The sequence below is a fragment of the Haemaphysalis longicornis genome, unplaced genomic scaffold (assembly GCF_048455015.1).
Source record: "Haemaphysalis longicornis isolate Haplotype H1 unplaced genomic scaffold, Haemaphysalis longicornis Haplotype H1 scaffold_1, whole genome shotgun sequence".
Classification (NCBI taxonomy): domain Eukaryota; kingdom Metazoa; phylum Arthropoda; class Arachnida; order Ixodida; family Ixodidae; genus Haemaphysalis; species Haemaphysalis longicornis.
In genome coordinates, this window is record NW_027526203.1 from 8808488 (window position 1) to 8820936 (window position 12449).

A 12449-nucleotide genomic window follows, 5' to 3' on the forward strand; every position below is an offset into this window, starting at 1 on the left:
CATTCACTGCTTATAACACTAAATATTTCGCGTCATGGAGCAGATAAGGCTTGCACCTCATTAATAATGATGATGATAACTGATAGTGGTATCCCTTTTGTAGCGGGATGATGACATGTCATCTTACAAAAAAAAAAAAAAACTAATGTACCTGTGTTTTACACGCATTTAATACTAGCTCTGCTCTTAGGGCAGGCACAAAAAACTTATTAGGCAGAGAATACTTATTCTTTCTGTTACAGGTGGTAGCTGACCTAGGCAATATTCCCCTCTCTGCTTTTCATCCACCAGCATTCTAATCTCTTCGTCGCCTCGACAGCCCTGAAGTTGACTTCCTCTGTGCTACCCTGAAACCCTGCGGCTTTGGAAGCCAAACATTTCCCTCTAGGTTTGGATGGATACCCTTGCATTCTAACACTATGTGCCGCATAGTTTGTTTCTTTTCCGCAGACCGCGCATACCCCATCACTTTGTGTATACTTCCCCACAAAGCTCTTAGTTAGCAAGCAATCTGTCCTAGCGTCGAGAAGAAAAATGCTTCCCTTAGAATTATCGTAGAAATTTTCCTTTCTATTGTCCAATTTCTCAGCCCTGTACATTTCTAACGACGTTTTAGCTTCCATTTCTTCTCTGCCTTGCATCCTTTTGGTTGCTTTGGCTGTCTTAGCTTCTCCACTGTTGTTTCTGCATTTCATCTAGTCCTCCTTAACCACTGCGTGTCCACGCTTTTCATGTATATGTACCTGAAAACCTTAGCTGTCCACCTACGTCGATCCATTGCTCTCAGCCTCCTCTCAAAACATATTTTACTCTGAGCTTCTCGAACTGGAAATGCCGCTCAGGCCATTCATCTGTGCACTGCTTCGTTAGTTGTTTTTCCATGCGCTCCTAAGGGCAAACGGCCTACTGTTCTCTGGTTCACTTCAAGGTCTGATTTTAAGCTTATTAATACAGAAATAAAAGTTGGTTCTGCCGCACAACATGCAAACTTTCAAGCCTCACTGCATGGCTTGTTCCTTGGGGTAGGTTTTTTAGCACGACACCACAGCCATGCAAGAAAGCGTACCGCAAAAGCCTTGCACAAAAGTGGAACTCTTGCAGCCAATGTTGGCTGAAGTGCAATGCTACCTGTGCAAGATTTATAATCTGGAAAGAACTTTCCCATCAATGTGGTGGTATGAGTAAGAAACCAAGAATTATTACTTGCTGAAATCCTTACATTAAAGTAAAGGTCATACCAACCAGTAGTGTACCTCACCTCTTTTAAATCCCTGGAGCAAGCCATTCAAATGCAGTCGACTCTTGATGATTTGAAGTCACCCAATTAGAGTTTTCAGTTAATTGGAAGTGATGTTCAGGTCCCAGTAATTTTACATGCAATTCAGTAGAAGAAATTGCTTGATAACTCAAAGCTAAAACCCAATATATTGGTTAATTTGAAGTTATTTAGCATAAAAAAAGAGAATGTGAAAGCAATTGAAAAAACAAATGTGCGCGGATAACGCAATCTCACTGGTAGTAACCCACAACGGAGAAACTTGTAATGCTTCATGTGAAGGAAGAGAAAGAGCTGCTCAGAAGAAGTTGGCCGAGGGTGAACGTGAAAAATTGCAGTTAGAGACTGTGGGATAAAGAGAACAGAATTTGGGCTGCTGCGATTACGGCCATTTTTGACCTCTCGTTGCAGCAAACAAAAAGTCAGAAAAATCAGATGGCGAACAACTTCACCGTATGAAATTTCAGACGTCGTTATACACTGGCACAGCCAGGTAGATGGCAGTGCCACTGATGCTTTCGAATTATTGGACATTCCAAAAAAATTGGTCAGTGACCGTGTACAGCGCTCGGCGATTTAAACGCGATACTCGGAGTGCGTGGCTGCCGGTGCTTGTTGCGTTACAGGTGAGCGCTTGTGAAAGCGAGCTGACGCATTGTGGTATACGGTGAGGGTGAGAGCATTTGTGACGCATGCTTAGTGCATCCGGGAAACAGCCCTTCAGTGTGTGGTTCTTGGCGGCGCCATAGGGGTGCTACATGCCATGGCTTCAAAACGCTGCGCCTGCATGCTGCGCCGGGCCACGATAACACATCGAGATAAATGTGCATTCAAATTCTTCATCCTAAAAAATTACAACAGAAATTGTGGTGACAGGTGCAAATTGTATTTTTACACACACACACACACACACACACACACACACACACACACACACACACACACACACACACACACGCACGCACGCTTATATAATCCAGCTTCTCAACAGGAATATACTTTCACTGCACTGTCCCTACGAAAGACAGGCTGTGAAGCGCAGATTTTGCAAAATACTTACACCCGCAACGAGAACAGTGACGCCCTTAGCCCAAGGCATCGACAAGCAGTCTCTTGAGGTAGGTCTGTCTCTCTTTAGAAACAGCGCAGGTCACCCGTCAGCCACTCGTACACGTGCACCGGCTGTAGTGGAAATTTTCGACCAGCCCCTGTAATGGAAGCAGTGAGCGACGTCTCGATGACATACGATACCGAAAAAAATACATCCGAAACTGCCCGCTTTGCATTTGTGCATGCAACCCAGAACCCCTGTTCTGCTTACTGAGGCTGTGAACGTTCACCTCGGTGTAATAACTGTCACCAGTAGTAAGCATAGTGACACCATAGCTAGCAGATTCGAGCTCAGTTACGCATATGAGCCCGTAAGAAAAAAAAATCACGACGCTATGCTTTCGGGGGCGCGTTCGCAAGAAATATGGCACGTAGCTTACCCACTTTAAAATGAGCCTACACTTCTACCACGAGCCCTTAAGCCAGCAACACCTTGTGTGTTTTCTTCGGGGTATAAAAAGCGCAATATCACATGACTAAACACTTACCTCTGACGAGCTTGTCGCTACCACCGACGCAGACGGCCACAAAATCGAGCTCGCTAAGTCTCCGCCTTTGTGTCGTCGAAGCTGAATGTTTGAAGTTGAGGCGCAGACTGACGTGAGGCTCTGTAGCACCCTAGGAACGTCAGCTGGAATAACAGCTGCCATTTCAAACCACAACAGCGTACAAGCCGTCCGTCCGTTCTGTTGAAACGGTGCCGCAAAAGCACGGACAGACGAACAAGAAACAAGAAATGCACAAAACAACGTTGTCAGCATGGCCAAAGCCCCTCGATTTTTCCCACCAAAGTTGGAGAGGTTTTGAGGCCAAAAAGACGGTGTTGCCAGCATAGTTGGGTGCGTTTAGGCCGATTTGGCGGCGGTTGTGGTCAGGTTTTAGTCGGATGCCCATGCTACCGCGGGCCTGAGCGTGGTGGATTTTCCATAATGCATTGCGCGGGAGGAGCCCGAGGAGAGGAGAAAGCGGCTTCAGAGGAGGTTGGCTTGCCGAAGCTGGGCCGCCTGACGTCATGCTCCCTCCTAACATTTTTCGCAGTGCCTATTCTGTGGACCAGACCACAGGATAGTGTTCAGCTTTATTCTGTGGACCAGACCACAGGATAATGCTCAGCATTATTTTGTGGACCATTTGAGGCGGCACCTGGCGGTTTTGTTCGGCGCGGTCGTGTCGTACAACGTTTGCTTCAGAACTGCGCCGACTGTGCCTTCCCGAGTGGGTGCACTGGTCGCGAGTTGGAGGGACTTTAGGCGGCAGCGTTGACGGCGTGCGCCGGTCCGCTGAGCTCTAAGTTGCGGTGTGTAGTTGCGTGTCTGCTCTACAAGTTTCTTCTTTTCGCTTGCGTTTGTCTTTACCCTTGTGCGAGAATCTTGCCTCTTCAGTGCATTCGGTTGTACGGCCGCGGCGGACGAAAACGTTTCGTGACTCCGTAAACACGCTGTTTTCTTTCATGTGCTGTCTTGGCGCACCGACCTACCTCACAGCCGGCTGTACGAGCGGATAATAATAATAGGAATCTTTATTTACAGGAACAGTACATATAATTTCCCAGCCCACTAAAGCAGCTGATGCTTGTGAGATGGCTGAGCACATGCATCGTGCATGGGGCACATGCTTATGTCCTTTATAAAATGAACAACTGTAAGGAGGAGGCGAAAATCTCTTGCTAAAAAGCTATTAATAAAACCAAGCAGCCTAATGAAAAAAAAACCGAAAAATTCTTAAGGCTATCACCGTCGGCAGGCGCGCATGCGTATTCTGCTCCTTTCGATTACCGCCGGTGCAGCTACACGGCGCTCCTATGCGGTTCGGTCACAGCTCCCGTGCTCCAGTTACTTCTGTCGGCACCTACTTCTTTTTAGGGGCCAAGCCGCTTAGGGGCTGGGGCTGTTGGCATCTCCCGTCGTCGTAATCGTCGTCTTATGTCACGGTACTACAACACCCCGACACTCGTTTACGCCTCGCGCTAGAGCGCTGCGTAACGCGTAATTATTATGCAGTGCCCGGAGCTTACGTGGTTACCAATTTTGGAAGAATTGTCTTCTTTCGATGTTTATGATAGTTTTTGCCCACCAAAGTTCGGTGAGCGGGTTTTAAACCGACACTGATGTGTTTAGTCATTGACGTGACTGTTTGTTCTATATACAATCAAGAAAAAAAAGCGCAGTAAAAAAAAAAAGGAAAAACACAGAGACTCTCGTTTACGCCTCGAGCTAGAACGCTTCGTGCTTCGAAGACAAGAGACTTTTACAGCAAAGCTGTATACCTCTATCCCCCCCCCCCCCCATGACGGGTTCATCTCCGACAGAATTCACCTTTACGCACAGCAAGCGATGCAGGTAGCGTAATGTCGTCGTCAGGCATTTAGTACACAGCATAACAGAACACACGAAATAAACAAAGACTTCCGAAGCGGCAAGCCCTACGTTCCACACCACGATGCGGCGACATGCGGCCGAGTTCACGTTCACAAAAATTAGGCGGGCAAAAAAACGTCTTCAACTCCCGATGACACGATGCCGACCGTTTTAACGCTACAGGACGCTCAGTTTGCGCCGTTTTTGTCCCGAGCGAACTTTGTAATAGTCGCAATGTTCATTATGGAACAACAAGCTTCGCATGGCTTCAGTTGACTTCGGGGCAGGCTTGCTAAAAAAAATGTTGCGGTACGTTAAAAATCGGCATCAAAAATATGTGTTACTAGGTTCATAGCCTAGGTTTTTTGTAAACCAGATCATAAACCTGTGGACAAACCACGCAGAAAACGATAAGTTAAGTTGGCCTGCCCCCCCGCAAATTTTTGCAGACCATCCACCTACAAAACAAATATTAAGTGTACGTGGCCTACTCTACCACGATTTTGGCAATCTTGGTCCACAGAACAAAGCTGAACATTATCATGTGGTCTGGTCCACGGAATAAAGCCAAAGGTTATCCTGCGGTCTGGTCCACAGAATAAAGCTGAACATTATCCTGTGGTCTGGTCCACAGAATAAAGCTGAACATTATCCTGTGGTCTGGTCCACAGAATAGGCACTGCGAACATTTTTCTTCCTCCATGGTTGGCAGCAGCAGCAGCAGCGTGAGCGACATCGCAGGAATCCAGCGCCGCCGACCGAAGCGCCCTCCCCTCCCCTCAACCCTCCTTTAGAGTCGGCGCGTCTTCCAACCACCGCGTGCTTTCTCGTCTTCGTTGGTAATGTGCAGGATTTTGTCCAGTAAGCCGGGGAGGCTAATTGTTTGGCAGTTGTCAGTGAGTGACAGCCGCCTGCGTGGACTTTGAGCCCTCCCATCTATGCAGGTGGTAACTGGAGGGGCATCATCGAGACAACGAAATGCGGAGGTTTTATAATGACAAACTTCGCCAAAAGAAGGGTCCCGTCTGAGCATTCGAGTTACACAGCTCCCCGTGAGGCTTAAGTTATGAGTCGCATGAGGTTTGTGAGCCCCTAAGCGAGAGGCAGGTTGAGGAAGGCATCAGAATTTACAGATACAGCTGTGTTATGGGCAATTTGACAGATCTTGCTGCGGGATAAGAGCCCCGGCCTTTATCTCTCGAGTGGTTTTGCACACTCGGAGCATACCAGAGAGGAGATCTGGAGTTTGAGGAGCTCAAGGGGTCTTCAAGCACTTGGAGCTGGAATCGAACTGCAGTATTAAAGTTTTTTTATTACTCATGTACTCGGCTTTGCGATTTTAAATAGTTGTATATAAATTTTTTCCCTTCTTTTTGTATCAACTATATCTTCATATCACCGATTCGACCACCATGTCTGAAAATTTCAACACCACCTCCATGCTGAGCGTCCTGCCAAATTAGCCAAAGCCGGGCGATGCGGTCCTGATCGACGACGTAGTTCCGGAAAATAACTTTACTGGCTGCAACTTGCGACAGTACATACGTCCTGTTAATTTTTAAGCGTATCTAACTAAAAGCCTAAAGGCTTAATAAGTGCTTTGTGTAAGAAAATGCCATCGCGTTTTATGCCCTGTGCAGGCCGACGCGGTACTTCAATTAATTGTGAATTTGTGATGGGCAGGACATCAAACGATACCAACTATTACGCCTTATAATATTCGTAATAGCCAAGAAATTATTTTCCGAAAACCGTAAAATTCTTCATAATTTATCACGGATCATATACCTTAACATGGGCTTCAAAATTTTAAGCATAGTAAAGCACCATCATTATCATCATCACCGTCGTCATCATCTTAAGGGCCCCAAGGTCAGAGTAGCCCCTGGTCACAAAGATTCCTTATGCGGCTCTTTTTTTTTGCTGGTTTCCGCCTCCCGAAGTGTTCTGACTTCGCAATCAGAAACCCGCTGGCTGCATGCACAGGACGGCAGCGGAGCCGTCAAGACACTTTTTCGTCGCGAGGGAGAAAATAAAAAACAAACAAACAAAAAATACCGGGTCACTACGTGTTAATGACCAGAAAGTAGCTACAGAATTGGACGCCCCGGGGAGGAAGCCGCAAAAGCGGGTCACCCGAGTCGGTAATTTGAAAGCTCTGGGCACGGTGTGACACAAGTGTAAAATGAGCGGAATCGGACGAAGAGAGCAAAAGCTGCCAAAAACGAAGAATAATAATGGACACCCTGTAGTAGGACGACGACATAACACTTGAAACACTTGCACGACTGTTCTCGGAATGCCTCCGAATTAAATTCGCACTGGCCTGAAAAACAAAAGAAAAAAGAAACATAATTCCATTTGAGAGGACGGGCGCTGTCAGATTCAGCGACCGATCCATCAACGTGATTTCATGTATAAGTCGTTTCTCAATGTATGAGTGAACCGCATAAGCGGCAGCCTACATTTTCAATTGCGTATGGATAACTGGCTGGATTGAGGAATGGCTGCTCCTAAATTGAACTCATTAATGTCATCGTTAAGGTAATCGGGGTTTAGCAGATTTTCGCGTGGCACTTATAAAATATCGAACACATTTGATACAGTGAGCACCGCCCTAGTAATGGAAGCATTGAGAGACAAAAGAATAGAGGAGACTTTCGCGGGGCTTTTTGAGGATATATACCAAGAATACACGGAAGGAAGACCCCTCATACCAAGAAGCAAAAGCCTATTTTCAAAAATGGCCTCAGACAAGTAGACACGATCTCTCCAAAACATCCACAGCCTGTTTAAAAGGGAGGGTGGGCAATAAAGAACAGAACGGACAGCTGTTTTTTTTTTGGGGGGGGGGAATACTTCGTGGCGTGAAGCCATGAAGATTACATAAAGGAAGCTTGATTGCGGGTAGCTAACAATACGAGTACGTTCGGAATATCTGAGCAACTTGATATTGGCGGGCGAAACTGTCTTGCTCAGTGAGTGTGGAAGACTACCGAGTAAACGCTTCAGGAAATACACTTTGAAAGCCCCGCCTCCAGGAAGGTTGGCGATAATTGCGAAGAAAGGAAACGTAATGTAACCTTTGTTACCGGTAAACGGTAATTGTGAGGAAAGGAAATTTAATGAAACCGGTGTTGCCGGAAGCTTTGCTTTTATGTTGGTTTAATGAATGCGCCAAAACAATGACTCCATGCTCTTATAAAATTTATGTCTGTGTTTCTCTCTTACCTTTCAATAAACGTATTGAGAAATTGATGCATATATCAGAACCCCCTGAAAGGAATCAGGCACAGCATAAGTGCAAACATCGGTTCATTCAGCATGCAGTTCCCAGTAATGAACAGTAGCCAGCCTCTGTCATTTAAAACAATGGTATACAATGAAACTTCATTGATATTTGGCGTAGATACCTGGCGCTTGGTAAGACCTTTGGCAGGCCACTGCGGTAAGCCCAATTAGTAATGATAATGGTGATGCCAGTAACGCTTAGGGAATGCGAAGCGAGCGTCTCGGATTACGGAAAAAACCCCGGTTGGAAGAAGTCAAATAAAGAGACCGAAGTGGGCTCGGGAATGTTGTTCGGAAAAGTAACGGGTGGAGCGTCCGGTAACAGAGTAGCTTCTTGGAGAAGGGTCTAAAAGTAGGTAACGGAAATGACCCCGATAGGGGGGGAAAGCAAAACTTCTGAGGCAAAGTATGCTATCGTACATCAGAAGATAGGCGCATCCGGAAGTATACCTGAGAAGTATACCGGAAGTATACCATCCGGAAGTATACCTGAAATAAGCGCGGTGCTTGCGTCACGATAAAAATGATGATGCTGAAGAAAGCAACTTGGTAGAAATAGTTGCTGCGCATCTTCAGAACTTCAAAACACATTTTCAAATACCGGCTAATCTCTTTACACATAAAAAACAGACGCACACTAAAATATTCACCACATTCAAAAAGCAATTACCCAAACATTACATGTTCTGTCTACGTTGCCGATTCCACACGTTTATTGTCCCCCCCATTGCAGGCAATTTACGCGTTTTAAAAGCGTTTTTCAAGTGCGCCGAAAACGCCTGCGAGGGTATATGTTAAACTCGTTTGCGCTAAAATGCATCTGCCACTCAGAAGAGCGCTACCATGATCCATTACCACGTCAGCCGGAGCTCGAATGAAACGACCCACCTATCAGGCACAACTCGCCAACCAGAACTGTGCAGAATATCGCGAAAGCGCGGAAGAGGCCCTTACAGGGAAACTGAGGCAGTTCTCAATCTGCTGAATACACAGAAATTTGGAAGCGTTGACCTCAAATACCTTACCTACGAGGTGTTTTTTTTTTTTTTGGTGAAATAGTGGCGTAATAAGCGAATGAAAAAGCGCCATCGCCACGCCCCCGCGACGCGCCGAGCGCAGGGGAGGAGGACGGCACGAGAGGGAAAGGGGCCGTGGTGACGTCGTCGTGAGGAGCGATCGGGAGCCGCTGAGATGTTCGGCCCCTGCCTCTGCCTTTCTCAGCGTGCCGTCCGCCAGCGTTAGCTTTTCTGGGCCCCGTGCTGTGTTTTGTTTTTATTTAGAAAGTAGTAGTGGAAAATTTTTCACTGTGCCGTTGTACTGCTTTCACAATCGTGCTGAGGAAGCGGAGTAACCATGCCGAGGTTCTGCTCGGCATTCGGTTGCAACAGCACCTATGGCCGCGATAAAGTGGTCTTCCACAGCTTCCCGCGGGAGCCGAAACTCGCTGCTCAGTGGGTTGCTGCTGTAAAAAGGGAAGATTTCAAGCCCACAAAGGCAAGTGTGTTGTGCTCCAGACATTTCCGTGACAACGACTATGTGCGAAGTGCGTCGTTTATGCGGTCGCTGGGGCTGTCGCCTACGAAGTCGGCGCGACTGAAGAGCGACGCGGTCCCCTCCATTTTATCCCACAAACGCAGCGCCTCGCCGCCACCAAGGCCGGCCTTCGCGAAAAGGAGAAAGAATGAGGTAAGACCTGCAGCCTTAGGTTTTTCGATGAGTGTACTGTTTGCGCAGCGGTGCTTAGCTCTAAGCACTGCATCGCGTCGATGGAATATTTACTAATGAACCGCCAACTGCTGCTCGAATCGTGCACAACAGTTATTACGTGAGTAGCGGCAGCTTCTCCTGGTAATTTTGATCACTTGGAGAACCAGATCAGTAGAGCAAAACAAGCTATTCAATTGTGAGCCCGGTATAAACAAGGCTGTGTCTAGCAGTCAGCCCACTGTTACAACTCGACTGGTTTATACTTCCTGGCAAAACGGGCTGACTCTTGGCTTGCATAATGCCGAAACGCGTGTATTTTTCTGTGCGCGTAAAGCTGCTCTTTCGTTTTATGATACCTCTGTAATTGCTTGGTGTGACCCTGTATATCTTCTGTAAATAAAGTTACTGTTACAAACAAAAGTGCTAAAGCTTGCTGCGAGTCACCTTCTGTCCACACGGTATGCGAATGAGAGCTTAGCATTCTTTCCAGACGGCACTGCATCCAGTACTAAAATGCCTACGGACGGAATTGAAATGCGAGCACGAAACAGAAACCAGCCGGATTGAATGATGGATACATCGTGTCACTTTGGTGCAGCGGTAGCGACGATCCGCAATTCAGAAGTCCCAGGTTTCGATCCCAGATAGGTTATGCTGCTTTTTTTTTTTTACGTTTTGAAGCGTCCAGTAGAGATACCACACCTGCGATAAGTTCTCCAGCAAAGCGCCATGAGAGCTTAGCGTCCCCTCCAGGCGGAACTATATCGAACGCTAAAGCGCCGACTGCACGGAAATTGAAATGCGAGCACGGAACAGAAACCAATAGGGCTGATTGAATGACGGATCTACCGTGCCACTTTGGTGCAGGAGTAACGCCTCCGATTCTCAATGCAAAAGTCGCAGGCTCGAACCCAGGTAATAAGTGTTGGTTTTTTTTTTTTTTTTAATCACACTTTTAGGATCCGTGTAGCCAGGTGATTCATGAGAGCTCAGCGCTTGTTTGTGCTTCCTTCACTTTGTCTCTCTTTTTTTATTTTTTTTTTACTGTGTGTATGTTCTTATTGTTTAAATCAGAGCTGATAATTCCTGAATGACAAATGTCTGCCAGAAACAGCCTGGAAACCGTCAACGTGGCGAAAAATGGGAGCACAGGCTTACTATTCAAGAACGAATTGCTCATATGTCTTCACCTTCTGCAGGTGAAGACAGAAGCAGAAGCATTTATTTCAAGCATCTGCAGGTGCTTGAAATAAAACTTTGATGATCAAGTTTTTTTTTTTTTTTCGTGGTCGCAGTCATGTAGCCGCTCAGCACACAAATTATACTATTGATGTGCCACAGGTGTACTGCTTATCACAGACGGCAGAAATACAAGGTGATTTTTAAAAAGCGTTCGTATGTGTCACTTGACATACAATGCACATGCATTGGAGCGCATTGCACGTTCGGACTTTGTACTGTGCACTTCATTTCAATTCCGTGTTGACAGCACTTTACCGCTGATTATAGTTCCCTCTTAAGCCAAAAAATAAAAGCGCACACCCATATCTGGGGTCGATTTTGGACTTCTGCAGGATAAATAGGAGCCGTTATTCCTGCACCAAAGGGCTTGGTGGATACAACATTCAATCAGCCCCGTCGGCTTTTCGTTCTGTCTGGATGGAACCTTTCACCCGGACGGTATTGTAGCACTTATTATAGTTCCGTTTAGATGGGACGCTAAGGTGTCCTTTGGATTCCGTCTGGACAGAAGGTTACCCACAGCACTTCATTTCGCCTGGACGGAACTTTAGCGCTTGTTATCGTTCCGTCTGGACAGAACGTTAACACTACACACAGCCAATAAACAAACTTTGAGCGTGATGTGGTGAGTGGTTTCGTAATATTTCATTACTATGAAGCTTTAAGGTGTTCTTCACAGATTGTGTGCTATACTATGCTTGCTCAGTCTTCCGTTTGGAGTGTACCTTGGAGTTGACTTCTGTTTATTGTGAATTAAAAGGGTAGTTTTTTGGGCATACCCTTACAAGTGTGATACAAAGTAGCCAGCAGTACACAGCTTAGTGGCAGTACAGTAGCTTCAATTTTATTCTAGATAAAAAATGAAGTATGTTTTATAAAATCAACCAAGAAAACATCCCCAGTAAATACAAGGAACAGGCTTGTAGCGGCAATAAAACCCAGAACAGTGAAAGTAAGAGAATACCAGGTGACCTGTTTCAATGAAAGTATAATACGAAATGCAAATCCCATCTTGAGCTACCACACTTATGTAAGCATCACTTCCACATAATGCTTATGCCAGGCTCTGTCTACGTGCTTTGAAGCATTTTGTAGCAGTTGTGCTTGGACCAGTTCAAGCAGACGTGCTACATATGGTAGTAAAATGGTGTTCACACTGCAGGGCTGAAAAATAGGGGAGACAAGGGGTAATGAGTTAATGCTGTCACCTTAGATGGCCTCATCCATATTCGAACATACCTTCTTATGCTTAAAAGTGCTTGTTTACACGTGGATCATTTTACGTTTCTCTAAGGTTTAGCTGTGGTGTGCTAGGTCTAAGACTGAACATGTCTTGTGCATTTTCAGATTCTTTCAGAGTTGCTAAAGAGCACTGATGGGGAAGGAAGTGCAGCTCCCAGTTTACCAGTGGAAAGTCCTCCTGGTAGCCCTACAGGTACCAGCTCACTTTTTATGCAAAATTGTAT